The following is a 20,816-nucleotide window of genomic DNA, read 5'->3' on the forward strand; positions in this document are numbered from 1 at the left end:
GTAGAATAAGTATTTAGAATAAACGAACCTAGGAGGCATTTTGTTCTGTGAATTCTATTCTAACTTTATAGATAACTACCTTTTCTACCTTTTACTGATAGTTATTAATAACATGTGATTCAGTAATTCTGATCATATTGCCTTTTTAATACGGATAATCAGTGATATAATAAAAGATGTTGAACGTGGGTGGTGTGAAGAGTTAGAGGAACACTGCAGAGTATGTAAGTTCATGCGATGGTTTTTGTTGTTTGTTTCTCAGTGTATTCCTTTTTTTGTTTTTGTCAATTTTTGTTTGTTTGCTTTTTGTTTCCCTAGATGGATGATGTGTGTGGGCTGAAACACTTGCAGTGTTTGTTAGAATGTCATTACCATGCTTTAAAATAATGTTCTCTGCTAATTTGTTCTCTGTTCCCTGGAGCAAGCGGTGAGCTGACTGCAATAGGTTTACTGGGTTGCAGGCTTTAAACTTGGTTGGAAGGACCAAGGGCACTCTTCTTTTGGTTTTGATCCGTAGACTTTGGGGATAAAAGGGAAGCAAAAAATACAATTTTTGTGTGTTTTGAGGATTTGCAGGAGAGGAAGAACAGAGGAGGCAGATCTGTCTGAACCTGAACGTTTGCTTATCGTGTCGCAGTAAATGAATATCCTAATCCTTTCTTAAATTTCTAGATAATCATAAGTCGATTTAACATATTATTTAGAGCTACTAGGAGGAAACATGCTGTAGAAGTATATTAAAGGGCTTTGGAAAGGATGGCATTTACTTTGGAAACAGAACCTTTATTCATATTCACTCATCCTGTAGTATTAGTATTAATATTGTAGTAACACTGGTGTATCTTGCTGGGGTTGCTTATATGGCAGTGTCAACGATATGAAGCTGCCTGTACTAATTGGGGCTTCCCTGGTGGCTCAGATGGTAAAGAATCTGCCTGAAATGCAGGAGACTGGGGTTCAATCCCTGGGTTGGGAAGATCCCCTGGAGAAGGGAAAGGCTGCCCACTCCAGTGTTCTAGCCTGGAGAAGTCCATGGGATCTCAAAGAGCTGGACATGATGTGACTCTCACTTTCACTTTACTGGTGGCTCAGAGGTTAAGAATCCACCGGCCAAGGCAGGAGACACAGGTTCCGTCCTTGGACTGGGAAGATCCTCTGGAGAAGGGAATGGCAACCTGCTCTGGTATTCTTGCCTGGAAAATCTCATGGACAGAGGAGCCTGGAGGCTTTCAGTCCTTGGGGTCTCAAAAGAGTAAGACATGACTTAGCAACTAAACAACAAGAACCAACTAATTTTTTTAAAAAGCCACAATATAAGCCTTTTCTTATTCTCAGTAAAAATTTTTATATCTTTGCTTTACCCTTCTAAAAAGCTGTTTTGTAAATTCACAGACCTTTCCTGTGAGGTGCTGGTATTTCAGAACTGGCTCTGAGAAGGGAGAGGGCACGGAGTTTGGTTTGTATTGTCCACTGGTCCCTGCGGTCTGAATACTCCCACTGTGACTGGAGATGGGCAGAGACACACCCAGTGTTTTTCTGTGGGAGGTGCAAGTCATCTCAGCACATCAGTGATACGAGCACCAAGAGATTTGAAAGGGAAGAGGCAGTTAGAGGTGCACAGTGGAGAGAGCATTGAAGCATATAAAAAATAATAATCAGCGTAAGGTGGGAGGTGGGGTTCTCTTGAAAGGACTTTAAGTAGAAGTGTCTATTCGCTTCCCTGAAACTCTGGATATTAAAAAAAATGCTAAAAGTGGGGGAAAACTTTGCTAAAAGTTGGAAATGGCTATAATCCAAAAAACTGAAGACTATCTACCAAATTTGGTGGTATTTGGAGCAAATCCAGGGAAAATCAAAGTATGTCTCTCTTAAAACCCCTGGAGGCAGAGGCTCTACCAGACCAAAGCCTTTACATGGAAGAGAGAGGTTGGAGGCACAGGTGGGTCTCTGGGCGGCAGCCCTTGTTCCTGGTTTGATGTTTCCTTTGTTTCTTGATGATTTAATAACCCTCATGTTTCTTCTTCCTTTTCCTTCTATAATTTAGGTTAATGTTTTGTTTTTTACTCATTTGTGGTAATAACTATAAATGTGAATAATAATATAAAAAATTCTATGCTCTATTCTAATTGATTTATTAACTTTAGGCAGGGCCTGTTGGCTCCTAGATATGAAGATTTAAATAAATAGCACATTTGTATTCTTCCCATTTTTTCCTTCAGCCTTCTTGATTATATTACTTATTATTTTTGCATTATTGAGATGTATAATATGTTCTTTTTTAAATAGTTGCTGTACCTTTTGTTTTTTCCAGCTTTATTGAAATGTAATTGACATTCAAATGTAACATTGTATAAATTTAATGTGTATGAATAGGATGTATAATATACATGTATATTGTGAAATGATCGCTATAGTGAGGGTACTCAGCACAGTCATCACCTCAGAGTGTTACTGTTTTTAAAGTTGAAATATAGTTGATTTACAGTGTTGTCTTAGTTTCAGGTGTACAGCAATTGAGTCAAATACACACACACACACACACACACACACACACACACACGTTGTTTTAGTCACTAAGTCATGTCTGACTGTTTTGTGACTCCACGGACTGTAGCCTGCCAGGCTCCTCTATCCATGGGATTTCCCAGGCAAGAATACTAGAGTGGGTTGCCATTTCCTTCTCCAGGGGATCTTCCTGACTCAGCGATGGAACTTGCGTCTCCTGCATTGGCAGGCAGATTCTTTACCCTCTGAGCCACAAGGGAAGTCTACAGATGTTTCCTTTATGGGTTATTACAAAATATTGAGTGTTGTTTCCTGTGCTATACCGTATGTCCTTGTTGTTTATATATAGTAATATGTCACTGTTAATCCTGAACTCCGAATTTATTCCTCCTTCCTCTACCCCACAGCATTACTATTCGTGTGTGTGGTGAGAAGATTTATAACATTTTCATTACAGTCTGCATATTATAATTGTTTGACTTCCATTTCATATTTAAATAATTATGTCGCGAAAACCAGAACAAAAGAAAATGTCAAACCAGGAAGCCTAACAAAATGGAATAATAGAATTAAGATGAACCACATGGTTATTAGAAACCACAACATAAATGGAATAAACTCATTCATTAGAAGGAAACTGTGCTTAGAATATGAGTCATTTAAAACAAAGTGATTACAAGTAAATGTGAACTGAAACAGCAGTGGCTGTAATTAATATGGAAGAGGGGGATTTTACTTTTATGAGTTTTGGCTATCGATTTCACACCTTCTATGGTCTGAACTTTTAAAATAAACTTGTGTTGCTTTCACAATTAATTTTTAAGACATCCCAGTCTACATCTATTTGTTATAACAGGACACAGATGCATGTTCTTCGTAGGAAACAGTGACTCTGTTTAACTTCCTGCTTTTGCTGCAGAGCAAGTCCTTAGGAAGTAGTGGCTGAAGGAATGTGCACTTAAATATCATGATATGTAGCTTTCTCTTAATCATGATCTTTGCTGAGGGGTTGGAGTTTGTATTTTTCTAATATAGCCTTGTGACATGATTTTTTTAATAAGCAGTTGTACTGCTATTTTACGGGTGTTGAAATACCATCCCATGCTTCCTGGATCATTCCTTAATTAAAATAATTTTCTCAACCTATTATAGTTGAGAGAATGTTATGCTTATAATTCAGTAGAATATGGATTCATGAATGAAAGACATAGCTTTTAAATTAAAGGTTAAATATCTTATTAGAAGGATAAGGGGAATAAACCTCATTTTAGAAAGATGTTGATCTTTAAGGGAACAGGAGCTGGAAAAACGACTCGTGTGCAATGGTTCTGGAGTAGTCAGGGCAGATGAGTGAGGGGTCAGTGTGACTCAGTTATTTCAGTGGAGCAGCTGTGAACCGCCCATCTATCCTGAAAACCTGCTTTTCCACCTAAATGAGAACAGAAGGATGTCAAGATTGCTGGGTGTGCAGGGCTTTGGGATTTGAGAGGAGAGGAGGTGCTGGACGGGGGAGTTGGTTCTACATGTGGTTTGCTGGAGGGATCTGACTCAGTTTCCTCCCCTTGAGTCTGCCTGTAAAGTGGTTGAAATGTACACATATGGATGCAGTAGGTGTTGGGTTTGGGTGGTGGCTACTCCTGCCTCGGTGTTGGTATCTTGGCTGGGGTGCCCTCTCTGTAGGATATGTTGGCTGACTGTTCATCTCTGAGGTCTGATGTTCAACTCTGGAGGGCAGATGGGTGACCCGGTGCAACCACACACCCACCAGAGCAGCTGCAGGGGCTCCAGCAGAAGGTCCAGCTGCTTGAGGGTGTCCCTTGTTTCCCAGCATAATGGGTGGAATGAAGGAGATGCCCATGAAATACATGTATAGCCTATTTCTCATATTTATGTTTTTAAAATATGTTTACTGTTTATTAATATTGAGTAATCTAGAAATTGATCACACTGGAATTTCGTAGAAATTAGTACAAATTAGAGGTAAATGGGAAGCTTTGTAATCTAAGGCTTTTCTAAGTGCTTTGAAAAGTCATCACAGTGTCAGATATGTTGCATAAAAATGGGCAAGTGAATCTAAAATTATTAGCACTTCCCAAGTCTGTCTGAAAAAATATAATTCCCTCTGGATGCCCCACAAATAAAGGGTCCCATGGTTAAATAATTGGGATGTAGTGCATAAACCATTTTTTAAAGTTTCTGCTGTATAGGATTCTATTGACATTAATCTAGATTGACCACCCTAAAATTTCACCCTGAAACCTTGTTTTGTGAAGTATTTTACACTCTCTGGCACATTTTGGGAAAAGCTAACCTTTTAAAAAAATTGCCATACTAGTGCTTGTGGGCAGATAAATCAGGGGACGTGTGTGTGTGTGTGTGTGTGTGTGTGTGTGTGTTAGTATCTTAATTTGATGGAGAATTAAAATCCTCTCAAAATATATTTCTAGGACCAAAGTATCCACATTTTACTATCTGTGCAAGGAGTATAATCTCCAGATCTCACTCGATCTATTAGTTCTTACCTATTTTTCTTTCGATCAGCACTACTGGTAACTTAAGAGTTTAAAAAATCTACTTTCTTGAATCCTGAAGGTGTTACAGAGGGAAATGGGCAAAAGGTGGCAGGCAGATGGGGGAGTTGAAACAAAGACTTTTAGCAGCTCGCAAGTTTTCCCAGTTCCTGAATGGACAGTCAGTGGGCTTTCCTTTAGGTTTATAGCTTGAATTTTCATAGCCTTCACTTTAGAGAAGTCAAAGATTTATTGGAAGGATGAGTTCTGGTGTAGGATTCAAACTTTCCTGTTCCTGCTAAGAAGCCCTAGCCTCTGGGCAAGTGGCACTTCTCGTGTGCGGGGCACTCACTCATTCACGGGCAGATACTTGGCAAGGTGCCGGCCAAAAGCATTTGCTATGTTTGTCTTTCTGCTTGGAATAGTGAAAAGAGTCTTTCTCGGCCCCTGTGTCTGGATGTTTTGTTGTGGCTATGGGCACGGTTTGTCCAGCGTCTCGCTTTGTGGCCGAGGGCTGGGACGCTGCAGGGAGAGTCCTTACATGTGCTGGCTGTGTGGGGCTTGCTCATCCGAGTCTCCCTTCTGGAAAGAGTGAGCTTATCCTTGCAGTTCTCAGCCTGCGTGCTCTCAAGATCCTCTTTCTGACCGGGTGAAGTTTACAGCCTGCTCACTGCTCTTCAGGTAAGAGAACATACTGAAAACCGGCTTTATGGGTGGAAGTTAAGGTTTACAAAGGGGAGTCATTTTGATGTTTCTTTTTTTATAGCTTGAGGTAGGGCTGGCACAATTTTATTTTTGTGGTTCCTGAAGGTAAGCAGGTATAGGTTTATGCAGTGGCAGGAAAAAAAAAAAAAAACGCTGGAAAATACTTCTCCGTTTTTAAATTTCTTAGATCACTCAGACTTTTCATGAAGATTATTTTATTACTGATTTTTTTCCTTAGATTTTCTAATAAGGGAGAAGCCTAAGACAAGATTGAGGCAACAAAGTATATCAGATACTATCGTTTTATGGCGATTCTGGCTTTAATTAGATACAGATTTATTTTGATGTCCTTTTTTTTTTTTTTTTTAAATAAATCTTCTAAACCTGATTGGGACTCAGATTTTTCAATAAGGCATTTATTGGTATGATTCAATTGACTGGTAGGATTTTTGTGTGCCTATCTTTTAACATTTTGCATATTTAAAACAGTAACCACCTATATAGGGGTATATGAGAAATCTCTGTACTTTCTGCCCAGTTTTGCTTTGAATGTAAACCTACTGGAAAAAATAAAATCTAGCCAAAAAAAAAAAAAAAAAAAAAATTAGCCAGTCTCTTGAAAATGTTTTCTATGACTACCTTAGCATGATGCAATATAGCACAGAAAGTGTTAAACATTTTTCCATTATGCACGAATTATTACAAAAAGATTCATTTTTGTTTTTCATAATTAGTAATAAAAGTATGAGACGTATTTCAGTGTCATGTTTTGATTGCCTCCTCTTAAAAATTTTTATTTTTATCATTACTTTCTTTTTATAAGCAAGTGATACTAGTTTTTATTTTTGGCTTTGATGCAACATCAACTTTTCTTTTTTGGTGTCACTGTGGCATGTGAGATCTCAGTTCCCTGACCCGAGATCAAACCTGGGCCCCCTGCAGGGAAAGGGCAGCATCATAACCGCTGGATGCCAGGGAAGTCCTTGACTGCCGCTTTTTAAAAAACTGTCTTAAGACAGGCAAGATGATTATTTTTAAAAGTCTCTTCCTAAATAGGAAGAGAGAATGAAAATATACTTTTTACTTACTGTCTTGGAAATGCACTTACTTATTGTTTTGGAAAGTTGATTGGACAATATGTAAAATTCCTGAAATAAAAGTGGGAATCAGTAACTTAAAAGTTGTTTTTTTGTGTTTGGTAACCATATTTTTAAAAACCATTTTTCACAAAGTTACACATATTTATAGACAAGTGATGCTGAAGTATGAAACTTCAGTGAGTACAGAGTAGTTGACTTAAGGTGGCTTTAGAAAAATCTTTGTGTACTTTGTTTCGTCAGCTTAGTGTCTTTCAAGAAATGCTATTATAAGAGAAAATGTTAAACCTTTAGTTTTGTATCAACCATGACTAGCCACGGAATTTGAGCATAAAACAGTTTCTGTTACAATGACTGAAATAAACAAAACATGGTCTTTAAAATACACTTATCCTAGACAAATGTACACATGATAATGTGAATAAATAAACAACATTCTATGGCTGTTTTTAAGATCAGTAAATAACTTTCCCAGATGTCTTACAACTGAATGGGGGGCAATAGCCGGAGAATTCCTCTGATTGTACCCGTTGAAGAGAAAAGAGCAGTTATCAATACATGCAAAGTGATCCCCTCTCCAGAGATGCGTGGGGTATTTCTAGATCCGCTGGAGAATATGAAACTTTCCAAAGTGTTCACAGCAGGTTGCAACGTGTTACCGTGGTGGACTTTCCAAGGTGGCAGGGGTCCAGGGAGCTTCCGTTCTTAGGTGGGGGCAAGGTCATAGCATTGTAGGGAGGAAGTGACTGTCAAGGAAATGTGCTTCCAGGAGACAGGAGGTCAAGCCTTCCCGTTGTTCACCTGGTTTCCTGTAGCTGTCTTCTCTGTCTGAGGTTAAAGCTGCTACTTGGGAAGGCTTTGGTCCCCAAGGCTCAGCTACAGACTCGTCGTAAGATCACACTAGATCATCTGTGGTTTGGTTAAACAGCAAATTCTAACACAGCAGGTGTAGGCTGCGGCCTGGGATCCTGCATTTCTAACAAGCCCCAGGGCTGCTGATGTTGCAGGTTCTGGGACCACTCTGCCAAACACCTCCCAGAGTGTTATTTTTAACTTAATGAATGTTTTCTAGTTTGTGCTAAGCAATGAGTTTGTGAAGTAAATGGCAGAGAATGTGATCAAGGTGAACCGACTAGCTGTAGACAGCGGCCCTTCACAGGTAATGTGATAGGTGATGGTTTCTGGGGAGGAAATGTGAGGCTTTGTAACTTCTCACAAGCCTCCCCAGCGATCCTTTTGCAGGACTCTTTCTGTTGGCAGCCCTGCCTGTGGCCTCTCAGGACAAATCTCTCATCCACTCTCTCCATCTGCCCATTAGGAGCCTTTTTTCACGTGTGTTGGGTTTGATTTGCATCTTGCTCCTGCGTCTTCTAACAGCATCCTCTCTCCAGCCTGGCTTGCAGGTGCCCCACTACAGCTCCGTGTGAATTTAAATATAGAAATCATCTGTGGGGAGCTACGTCTTTCCTTCATATAACACACATTTTCCCAATGTAATCAACCAGTCTTGGGCAGTTGATTTAAAAAAAAAAAAAAGAAGCCTTGCTTGTCTCAGCTTGTTAGACTTGTGCTTTGAGTTTTCAACATCAGCATTCTATCAGGGTCCTAGATATCCTGTAAACTCTTGAAGGGAAAGAAGTGGGCAGCAGGGCAGTGCTGTGATGCTCTAAGTGCTTCAGTAATTTTATTCCCAATTATATTTTCTTCTCCAACCCTTTTTAATGAGAATCTCACACTTGAAAGTTTTACAGAGAACAGTTGCATTTTCACTGCCTAGATTATACCGTTAGCATTTTACTTCATCACATCTGTCTGTATCTACCTATCCCTTTGTCCATCTCTTACTATCTTATTTATGATGCATTTCAAAATAAACCTCAGGCATCAGTTTGCACATTTCGGCATTCTTATTATTAACTAGAGTTCAGTGTTTGTCAATAGTGTTTCATATGAAATTTGCATACCATGAAATATACACATACCTAATTGTATGTGAGTTGAGCTTGGACAAATGGATGTGCTAGTGTAGATCCTTGGCAAGATCTGAAACATTACCATCACCGAGAAAGTTTCCTCATGTCCTTTGTCGTCTCGTATATTCTTTTGTGAATCTTCTCAAATGAGAACTCATTGATTACGAATAGATAGTTTGTGGTTAATTTATTTCTTGAAACTAAATTTTGATGCAGGTTATTTTCATACTTAGCATTACATATTGTACACCACTTTCTAATAAGTTAATATTTTTTAATTGGGATGTAGTTGCTTACCACATTGCGTTGCTTTTTTTCTGTGCAATGAAGTGAAGCCGTTGTATGTGTACAGATGCCCTGCTGGGACCCCTCCCATCTCCCCCATCCAGCTCAGCACAGAGCACGAGCTGAACTCTGTGCTGTATGTACGGCAGGTTTGCACTAGCCGTCAATCTCATTTACACAGGATGGTGTTTGTATGTCGATGCCAGTCCCCCAGTTCAGCCCCCTTCTGTGTGCACATGTCCGTCCTCTGCGTTTTCATCTCTCTTCTTGTCCTGCACGTAGTCCATCTGTACATTTTTTGTAGATTCCACCCATGTGCTTTAATATGCAATATTTGTTTTTCTCTTTCGGACTTACTTCACTCTGTGTTTCATTTGGAGTAACTCATGGTGTTTTTATTCCTGAAAAATCGAAGTTTAAAAACAGTAACTTAGAATATCTGGCACAGATTTTCTTTGGCACAAATTACTTGCCAATGAGTTGGTTGATTCTTGTGTCTGGTGAGACGCAGGCACCTGGAAGTAACTGTATTCTAAGAGGTTCTTGGGACTGATGCACCTGGTTTCTCTGGATATAGAGAAAAAAAAAAAAAAAAACACAAAAACACCGTTTTCAGGCCAGCTGTTTCCTGTAAAGATTTTATTCGAGGATGTATTCACTCCACAGGGCTTCCTTGGTGGCTCCGTGGTAAAGAATCCACTTGTTATGCGGGAGATGCGGATTTGATTCCTGGGTTGGGAAGATTGCCTGGCGAAGGAAATAGCAACCCACTCCAGTATTCTTGCCTAGGAAATCCTATGGACAGAAGAGCCTGGAGGGCTACAGTCCATAGGGTCAAAAAGAGCTGGGCACGACTTAGCAACTAAGCAAATAGTCTGACACTACAGACAGCAACTAAGCACGGCACATAGCAACAACAAAATTCACCCCGTGACTGAGCCTGAAATGTGCACTGCTTCTCACACTGCTTCTTCAGGAATAAAAGTCTGTTCTGTGACATAGTTCCTGAGACAGTCCATATCTACATGCAGGAGTTTGTCAGCTTTGGTCTCAGGTACCTGATTCACATCTGTCCTGACAAGTATACGCAGCTGTGTAAAACCTCCACTAATCAGACAGCAGCTAGCTTGAAACTCCAGGCTCTCAGAAAGACCTGTAGCCCAAAAGTAAAAATGTCCAGCAATGTCTTTGGTCACAAAGAAGCAGTTTTTAAATACCCAGCAAGAAAGTAGCAGAGCGGAAAGAGTATGGTCAACTTTGGGCTTCCCGTGGCTCAGTGGTAAACAATCTGCCTGCCAATGGAGGAGACTCAGGAGACACAGGCTCAGTCCCTCCCTGCTCCGGGAATACCCCACATGCCCCGGCGCGGTTAAGCCCAAGCGCCACATGCGCTGAGCCCATGCTCCAGAGCCCGAGGTCTGCAACGGGAGCAGCCGCCTCGGTGAGAAGCTGAGCTCCGCAGCTGGAGAGGAGCTCCCACTCTCCACGGGGAGAGAAGAGCCTGCGCGGCCAAATACACAAACAAATAAAAGTAGTTTAAAAAAGAAAGCAAGTATGTAATGTTACTGGGGGCTGTAAAATGCTCAATGTGAATTCTTTGGAAGTGTCAGAAAACTCCTATTTTTGATTTGCTCATGTTCACCAGTCATTTTACACGCTTTAATAGAACACGAGACTCATCTTCTGAAAACCCACCCAGCTCCTCCACCTGTTACATACAGATGGATTTTGCTTTTCCAGGAAATCCTGAATTATAAACCATGGCTTGTTCTGCTATTTTCAATAAGAAAAATCCAGAGTTATATCTCAGGGTTAGAGAAGTAGTATGGTAGGTGCTCAGAAGCTTCTTTTACAGTCTTTCTCTAGAATACTACGTGGAAATGTATAGTGATTTTTAAAATTACATCATTTGATAGAAAGTTTGTTTTCTCTCTCATAAAGGAATGTAGGAAAATAATAACCCAGCAGTGTTTAAAAGCACAGTGTGTGATCCTTAGAACCAAATTGATCAAATATTTCAACAGTTGTTTCTTCAAAATTCTAACCAAACACTGGCTCTATCTTATTAGAGCTAATAGTTAACTACCTATAGGCCAAAAAAACATCTATACCTGCATTTCCAAGCTATTTAAAGTTGCTTTTCTCTGAGACGAAAGGACAGAGTAATATTTGCAAACATGTGCTGAGGTCAGTTCTGATAAAATAACTTGGAAAACCATGTTTTAAGCAAAACATGAATTCAGGTTGTAAATCTCAGTAACTTTCTACTTGGTTACAACAGTATCAGACTTCTACTTAATTCAGTATTTTATCTTATGTGATTGGGGGCATTGGAGACATATGCCTGCATTTTCTGGTACAATCATGTAACAGAGTATCGTGGGAAATGGTCACTGCTTCTTCCTCTTACAATATCAAGGCCCAGTAGAATAGAAAGAAATAACAATGATCTTCTTCTGTGTCTTACACAGCATTTGCATTTGTTGTACAACTTCATCTTATAATAAAGGACCACCATTTATTCAGGTTTTATTGTATTTTCGGCTTCAATTAAAAATGCAAGATTCTAGCACAGGAGAGAAGTCATCAAGCCAGTTTCTGTCGAGCAGTATAGCTTACCCTTTCCCTACATCCTGTCTGTCCTTGAAGGGTTAGCATAAAAGCCAACCATGCTGAAGCTTTCCTGCCTGCAAAAGTCAGATCTCCACCCATGTCTCCCTTACATGCGATGCGTCCATATTGCATTGACTTATCAGCTTCAGTGCAGAGAAAGACCGTTATTTGTAGTAAGTCCCCTGCATACAAACCTTCAGGCTGAGAGCTTGCAGAGATGCAGGCGGTTTCATCCGTATCGGGTGTGAGTGAGATCGCTGCTCACCCTCTGTCTTCTGTTGCTGCCCGGCCTCCAGCTTTGCTGTCTCTACCTCCTCGCCCTCCTCCAGGCAGTAGCTTGCCTGTTCACTCCCCGCCAGCCCTCATGTGCCAACTTGTACTATGCTTTTCAAGGTACAGTACTGTATTGTAAGATCAAAACTATTTTCTTCATTTTTTGTATCTGTCTTTTATGTTTTATTTGTGTGAGAAGTATTGTAAATGTGTTACAGTACAGTACCATATAGCTGATTGTTGGGTGCCTAGGCTGACTTTGTTGGCCTTGGAACAGAACTTGTTCATATGTAGGGGACTTATTGTACTCTGATTATTTCCCATATTGGCCTCATCTTCCCAGGGATCTCACAGAATTCCTTCGTGAGAATTCTTATGTGTTAGAACCCTATCTTATACTTTTGCAGATCCTAGTTTTTTCTTGCTTAGTGTTTTGAAGAGCCTTCAATCAATAAATATTGTTGGCTGGTTGCCTGAGTATGAAGAGGCCACTTGTCTCTGTACATGCTGCTGCTGCTAAGTTGCTTGAGTAGTGTCTGACTCTGTGCGACCCCGTAGACGGCCACCCACCAGGCTCTGCCGTCCCTGGGATTCTCCAGGCAAGAACATTGGAGTGGGTTGCCATTTCCTTCTCCAATGCGTGAAAGTGAAAAGTGAAAGTGAAGCCGCTCAGTCGGGTCCGCCTCAGCGCGGCCCCATGGACTGCAGCCTACCAGTGTCCTCCACCTATGGGGTTTTCTAGGCAAGAGTCCTGGAATGGGGTGCCATTGCCTTCTCCATCTGTAAACATGACTAACTTCATTCCCCCCTCTTCTAGCAACTCACCCCAAAGAGTAGAATTTACAGAAGAATTACTTTTAGGCAAGATTAATTTGAACTTTGATGTTTCTTTCCCCTTCACTTCTTAAAGGTGTTCTTATGTATCTGGCCATGTTTCAGTGTTAGTCTTAACATTTAACACTTCAGTAATTGCTTTCATCCACAGAGAACAAAAAGTTTTCCTAAAATAATTTCATCTTCCAGAATGATTCTATAAAGCGTGTTGGCCCCAGTGGTTGTCTAGAATGTAGGAAAAATCTAACACTGTGAGGTTCAGCTTCTGAGTGATTCGGGGGCAGAAAATGGACCTCATGCTGCCTTCAGTGCCTTCTGGCCAGCAACGTAAGAGCTTTGTGAGCTGAGCTCTTTGTCCCTGCAAGCTTGGATATGGTCGGTAGTCTGGAGTGGAGGGAGCATTGAGCCAGAAAAGCCTGTTCTGTTTTTCTATTCTGCTTTTAGTCTAACTGCATCACATGGATGACGTGTTCAATAAAGGAAAGAAGGAGCCACAGTCAGTGCTGTGGTCGTACCGTGTCCTGCACAGTATTACTAGTCGCTAACTCGATGGCATCACCGACTCGATGGACGTGAGTCTGAGTGAACTCCGGGAGTTGGTGATGGATAGGGAGGCCTGATGTGCTGCAGTTCATGGGGTCGCAAAGAGTCGGACATGACTGAGTGAACTGAACTGAACTGAACTTGATGCACACAGATTTTCTGCATCTCCTAACAATCTGGAAGATCTTGCAAAACCCAGACTTGTGTTCTCTGCGTTAGAGGAGGCCAGCGCTCTCCAGTTCTGCCCAGCATGCCCAGGATCCCTGGATTAGTTTCCTCTTGCTGCTGCAACAAATTGCCACAGACTTTGTGGCTGAAAACACTGCAGGTTTATCATCTCATAGCTCTGGAGATCGGGAGTTTAAAATAGGTGTGCAAGGCTGTGCTTTTCTGAAGACTGTAGGAGAGAGTCTGTTCATTGTCCTATTCCTGGAGGTCACCCATGTGCTGAGGCTTATGGCTACATCACTCTGGTTTTTAGTTCTCTTGGCATGTCTCCTCCTTTGATACCACGGCCTCCTGTCTTCTGTTTTATAGGAACCTTGTCTTACAGGGGCCCACCCATCTCTCCAACTTAAGATCTTTAATTTATTCACATCTGCAGTGTCCCTCTGGCCATGTGAGGTAGCATGGTCACAGGCTGCAGGGATGAGGAGTGCACGTCTTCCGGGGGGAGGACACTGTCCTGTCCACCACGCCCCCCAGGGACATATCCCACCGCTTCAAGCTGGGACCTCTAAAGTACTGAGGAACCACAGTTGATTTCTAGTAACCTGGAACTGGACATTTATCCAGCGAATAAGGTGGCAATATTTTAAAAACTGGCCTTTCCCTTCCTCTCTTCAGAAATCACTGTCTATTGGTATATCTTGTTTTTTAAATGTCATATTTAATAACTTAAAAACAAACAGGTCTTCCTTTTCTCTTGGCTTTTTTTCCTGTTTTTGTTTTGTTTTTATTTTACCCAGCATTATTTTATATTTCAAGTCCTTTTCCCATTGTTATTTTCTTCTTATCTCTAGAGTAAACTTCCAGTTCATCAAGCCATTTCTTCCCTCTTTGGCCCCGTGATTATTAATCTCTCACACACTGCTTCTTTCCCCTGGGGAATTTTTGAGTCTGCTGTGATTTGTATCTTTCTTCCCCATTTCTAAACCTTTTCATGTAACTCCTCTTCACCCTATAGTCCTACCCTCACAATTCTCTTATCTCTGTCTTTTTCATCTGACAATAGAAAATGATGTACATTTTGAACTTGTGACAGTGTCATTTATTACCAAGAACATAGTATAATATCCACTTTTACTGATAAGACAGTGGCAAAATTAATGTCTGAAATACAGAAGCTACTTAGTAACCTAAAAGCTGAGAAAAACTCATCCACACAGGAAGGTACCTGAAGCAGGAACAAGCTGTCCCTCTATTCCAGTAACTATGGAGTTTTTTCTTCTGACCTTTCTTACTATTGTTAGTGTAAATTGTGTAGCTAGTAAAATAAATTGGACTTCTTTCTACTTAATTCATGGGTAAGGCTGTTTGAGAACTGTTGAATATGTAAGGATCCATAAAACCAGGGTATACAGCTGGTTCTCCAAGGGTGGTCCCCAGATCAGTAGCATCCACGTCACCTGGGAACTTGCCAGAGATGCCACACCTGGCCTCCTGAATCAGCAGCTCTGAAGGTGGGGTCCAGAAACCTATGCTCTAACAAGCTGTCCAGAAGATTCTCATTCAGTCAAGGTTAAGAACCATTGGTGTATTTGATTGTCACACACGGGGCTGGGGAGAGGCTTTGCTCTTCTAGGCCTAACTCTCTCAGTTTCTGAATTCAACTAGCCCCAGTCTCCAGAGGTGTCACTTCCAATAAACTATTCTTTGAACATTGTCAGTTCCAATAAGTTGTCCAAAGTCACCTTATTTCAACTTAGAAATGGTAATCTGGGGTTTGGCACCAGGAAGAAATAGTTCCTAGTTACAGAGTCTACCCACTGGGCTTAAAGCTCAAGTTGTACCAAACTAAACACAGTTCTCATTCCTGGAACTCACCAACTTGTTCCCATCTCAGATAGGCCCACTGCCCATCTATAAAATGATGGCAGTTTCAATAAGTGTTAGTGACCGGCTTACTCCATGTGAAACACAAAAATTCCACCCCTTCCCCTCTTCCCACTACAGAGTCATTCAAAGTAAATTTCATATCTACCACACAAACCTGCCTTCATGGCAAGTCAGATCGTTCTTAACAGTCTCCAAATTTGGTGGAAAGTCCATTGGGCCAATTGAAAAACATCAGCTTTATTGAATTATAATTCATGTGCAATAGCATGTATCCATTATCAGTGTCCATCACTCATTTCAGTGAGTGTTGATCAGTGTGCCCCCTGGTGTCACCACTGCCATTGTCAAGATGTGGAACTTTTCTGTTACCCAAAAAGGTTTGTTTGGACCTTTCTTCACTCTCCACCCTTTCAAACCCCTTGCTGCTGCTGCTGCTAAGTCGCTTCAGTCGTGTCCGACTCTATGCAACTCCATAGACAGCAGCCCACCAGGCTCCCCCGTCCCTGGGATTCTCCAGGCAAGAACACTGGAGTGGGTTGCCATTTCCTTCTCCAATGCATGAAAGTGAAAAGTGAAAGTGAAGCCGCTCAGTCGTGTCCGACTCTTCGAGACCCCATGGACTGCAGCCTACCAGGCTCCTCCATCCATGGGATTTTCCAGGCAAGAGTACTGGAGTGGGGTGCCATTGCCTTCTCCATTCAAACCCCTTAGCCCTAGGCAACCACTGGTCTGCTTTCTATCTCTCTAGATTCTTTCTGCTTTTTCTAGGATTTCCTAGAAAAGGAATCATGCATTCTTTTGTCTAACTGTTTCCTTTTAGCTTAATGTTTTTGAGATTCTTCCAGGTTGTTATGTTGTATAGTGTTTAAATTTCTGAGTTTTATTCATTTGTGTGATGTTTCACAGTTTATTCACCTATTGATGAACATGTATATCTTTCCAGTTTGGGGCTGTTAAAAAGCTGCTTTTGTGTACAAGTCTTTGTGTGGACATGATTTTATTCTTCTTGAGTAAATGTCTAAGGCTGGGATGGCTGGGTCATGTGCGTATTTAGTTGCGTGAGAAATTGCCAAACTGGTTTTCAGAATGATCGGGCCGTTTGGCATTCACACCAGCAGTGCCTGAGCATTCACTGGGCTGTTTTCACATGTTGTGATGCCAGAGAGAAAGTAACTTAATTTTATATTGATTTCTAATATGTATAATTTACAAGTGTATACATAGACATGTGTGGGTATGTTTCATTATATTAATTTCACGAAGAAGCGCAGCACCAACTTTGCTGATAAAATACTAGATGTTATTTTATACATAATATAAAATTCTAACCCATGAGCCTATACATGAAACTCTTAAATTACTAATATGTGATTGATTTTCTGTGTTTCCTGTAATATTTGTTTACTTTTGTCACTGCTCGTCATTAGTCACAATTAAAGGCAAACTTCTAGAAAAAAAAATAGTTCAAAACCCTAACATGAGGACATTGTTAGTACCTTTTCCCCCCTTCCGGTGTGGGAAAAGGTACCTGTCATATGATTTTGGTGTTAGCTCACTTTGGTCTAGTCTCTGAGACCTCTGCTATGCATTATGAAGAGTGCAAGGAGCTCTGAGAAAAGCAGTGGGCAGAGTTGGGGAGCACGTGCAGGAAACTGAGGAAGAATGGTCATGTTTGGAGTGAGAAGAATGGACTGGCCTTGAGAGAAGAGGGATTTTCAGGGAGGGGTGGTCAGGACCAAGGGACCGCATGAGGACGGAGCGCTGTGAGTGTCCTGCCGTGGAGACCAGACTTGCTCACAGCACCGTCATGGCACCAAGCAGAGTGTGAGAAATACCCAATGGAAGTAAAAGCGGCATGTTCTCAGGGAGTAGAGTGACTAGTTCTGTACCTGGGACAGGGAAGGGAACATCTGGGAAAGCTTCAGCAAGGGCAGGGACAGAAGTGCAGAGGAATGAAAGGAACCTCACCTATAACGCTGAAACTGATGTCTCTATGATGAAATTATATATTTGTGTGTGTGTGTGTATATATAGTTGAATATATATATATATATATATATATATGAAATGCTAGAATCGTTGAATGGTGTTTCTAGAATGTGGGAATATATGGTTGGGTGGTTTACTATACAGAATTCTATCCTGAAGGTATGGGGACTGTTTAAACTGCTACTGTTAATTTATGTCATACAGCAAGCAGAGTCCTGCGACTAGACTGAGCCAGGGGCAAGATGCTGGTATAAATTTCAGTGACTCATCCCTCGTGTCTAAAATAGCAGCAGGCTGAGGGTCAAAGTGGAGTAAAGGAAGGAAGTCTTTTTGACACATGTTCCTCTTGAGAGCGAACTTACAACCTGGATACGTGATTCCGCTCAGGCTGGTGTAGGAATGAATGGGGGAGGGAAAAAAATGGGGCTTCCCTGGCGGTGCAGTGGTGAAGAATCTGCCTGCTCTTGTAGGAGACAAGAGATGTGAGTTTGATCCCTCGATTGGGTTGATCCCTTGGGGAAGAAACTGGCAACCTACTCCCATATTCTTGTCCAAAAAATTCCATGGCCAGAGGAGCCTGGTGGGCTACCGTCCATGATGTCATGAAGAGTCAGACATGACTGAGTGACTGAGCACAACGCATGTCTAGAGGGACACAAGTGGGAAATGAGACACAAACCCTCATCAAATCATGTCAGGCACTGTGTTTTAGGTGAAGTCATTTAAAGAAAAATTATTTGAATGCACCAGATTTTAGTTTCAGTGTGTGGGATCCAGTTTCCTGACCAGGGGTTGAACCTGGACCCCCTATATGGAAGTGCAGAGTCTTGGAAGCCACCAAGGAAGTCATTTTGATTTTATCCCACTGGTCAGCATTTTCAAAATGCCTTTAAACATACCTTTGGGCATCAGTGAAGACCCTCTAATGGGGGATGTAAAAGGGCTCACAGACTCTCAAGGGAGTGGTTGTCCAGTTTTTCAACTTTTATTTCCACTTGTTCCTAAAGTTGAAGTGCCTGGAAATGTGTCTGCTCTCCTTTCTCCCTTTTTACAGAAAGCAGGCATTCCAGAATCTTGTCCTGTACATCTGCCTGTGATGCAGAAATGTTCTAAGGCTTAAACAAACAGACCCTTTGCTTGTAATGAAATTGAAGGCATATGTGGATCATCAGTTGATAGGTAATTAAAAATAATATTGATAATGGATCACTGTCTTTGATGGCCTAAAACACAAAAGGACTTCCATGATTGGAGGGATGTGCCTACCACAAAACTGTCACACACTCATTTAGGCCAAAAGGATTTATCTGCAGTTATATACAGAAATATGAAAAATTGTAGTAAAACTCATGTGAACCTGTTATTACTTTAGCATTAAGGAATATTTATTAATTTATAGATGCCTTGGTTAAATTTTAAAAGCTCTGTCTGTCTTATCAAGAAATACATTTTAAATAAAAATTTATTTTTTATATTTAATGACTACTGATCAAAATTTTATTATATTTGTTGGATTTTTTTTCAGTTATTTACAGGTAAATGTTTTTATATAACTCAGAAGAAATTATTTCACCCTCAGGGGCTAAATTCAAAGTAGATTAATACCTACAATTCTAAAATACATGCCTATTTTTGGTGTGTGTAGGGATATATATGGTAGGTAAGTTAATAAAGCACTTTGAATCATCAAAATATATTCACTGAGATAAACTTTTGCAGGGGGAGTGGAACGCAAATATAAGGGCATGATGAAACATACCTGATAAAGAAGAGCTTATTTATTTTTAAACAATGGACATGGGTACCAAATCACTATGCTATTTAGATTTTTGTGGATTTCTTTGAGCAATATGAGTTGTTTTACTTTAAATATCAACATTTATAACATTTCAGAAATTTATATCTTTAACAACATTTTTGAATATATGATGATGACAAAAATAAAGATATCAACTTAAAACTGACTTGGTTACATGGTTTTTCTAGATTGTTCAGAGGGATATGAGCACTGATTTTGAAGAACTAGTTATGGCTGATGGGCTATCACTAGAGCAATTTGAACAGCCAATAAGATTGGTGGCTCTGGAAAAGTATTCTGATATATAGGGTGAAGCATGGAGCTCAGAGGTCATGGGAGGCCAGGAGCAAGTAGAACCGTGCACAAAATTTTACAGTCATTTTATTCTGTTTGATTCCATTTATAGAAGGTACTTGGAATAGTCAAATTCATAGAGTCAGAAAGTGCATTGGTAGATGCTGGGGTTGGGGTGGGGTGGGGTGGGGTGGGGATGGGGAGTTAGTGTTTAGTGGGGACAGAGTTTCCATTTAGGAAGGTGAAAAATTCAGGAGATGGATGATGGTTAGAGTTGCACAACCATATGATTATACTTAGTGCCACTGAGCAGTGCAGTTAAATACGGTTAAAATAGTTTGTTTTATATTATGTGACTTACCACAATAAAAAATGTTAAAAAAAATTTACAGGTATTTTAATGAGCAATGTACCATTCAGGATGTTATTAGCATCAAGTAATCAAGTGATTTTTTAGCATCAGAAAAATTAAGTGAGTTTTTAGCATAGACTCCAATTGACTTAGGTGACCTAACAAGAAATCCCCGGTGACTCCTGTGTTGGTTAATTCAGTGAATCCATTGAGCACACTGTATTCCCCTCATGCTGAAAGTGACTGGCAGAGGGCATGGGGTCACCATGACTTGCTGAGACACATCTAGTCCCATCGCCCAGACCTGGGGCTGGAGACACTCTTCCTGAAGCATGTGGGCTCAGAAGGACAGTGTGAAGAACGGAAAACAGTTGAGGCTGGCTCCAGGCGGAGAAGAGGTGAAGAATTCCGGGGACACGTCAGCTTTGGGAGTAGCTGAGTATGTAAGAAGCAGGGAGCAGTACTGACACAGGTAGAATCTGGAGTCATGGCATCTAGTTATTCTCAGGACACGGAGCGTAAACAGAAGGGATGAATCCAGGGGCATCTCTCAGATTCAGGACCTGCTCACCAAATGTTCTGTGGGACCATTCTTTAGGCAGAACAGTGGCTACCTGAAGATGTCCATGTGCTAATTCCCTGAACTTGTAAATATTGCTCTCCATGGCCAAAAGGAAGTGGCAGATGTGATTAAGAGAAGGGACTATGAAGTGGCTAGATTATCCCGATTAGTCTGAGTGGGTGCAAGGTAATCATATGAGTTCTTAAAAATGGAGAATCTTAATTATTGTCAGAGAGAGGGAGGGAGAGAGAGAAGGTGCACGCGTGCCTGGATGTTAGAAGGAGGGGTATAAGAAATCCCAAGTATGAGAGGACTTGAGACTCCCATCACTGGCTCTAAAGACGGAGGAAGGGAGCCGTGACCGAGGCATGTAGCGGGCCCTACAAGCTGGGAAGGAAGCAGACAGCTTTGCCCCCAGACTCTGA

General features: G+C 41.0%; 1 protein-coding gene across 12 annotated transcripts in view; it reads left to right on the forward strand.

Annotated features, from left to right (window-relative positions):
- PLCB4 (phospholipase C beta 4) overlaps positions 1-20,816 on the forward strand; it is a 482,736-nt gene that overhangs the window by 112,756 nt on the left and 349,164 nt on the right. For 2 of the 12 annotated variants that reach the window (XM_061435594.1, XM_061435592.1), the window contains exon 1: positions 4,365-5,696. The exons of 5 other annotated variants lie outside the window; for them this stretch is intronic. The gene's annotated coding sequence lies outside the window, so the exon portion shown is untranslated. Of the gene's footprint in view, positions 1-200; positions 225-4,363; positions 5,697-20,816 lie in introns of those variants that run through there. 5 more of the 12 variants (XM_061435589.1, XM_061435587.1, XM_061435588.1 and 2 more) reach the window with 4 other exon arrangements.

The sequence above is a fragment of the Bos javanicus genome, chromosome 13 (assembly GCF_032452875.1).
Source record: "Bos javanicus breed banteng chromosome 13, ARS-OSU_banteng_1.0, whole genome shotgun sequence".
NCBI lineage: Eukaryota > Metazoa > Chordata > Mammalia > Artiodactyla > Bovidae > Bos > Bos javanicus.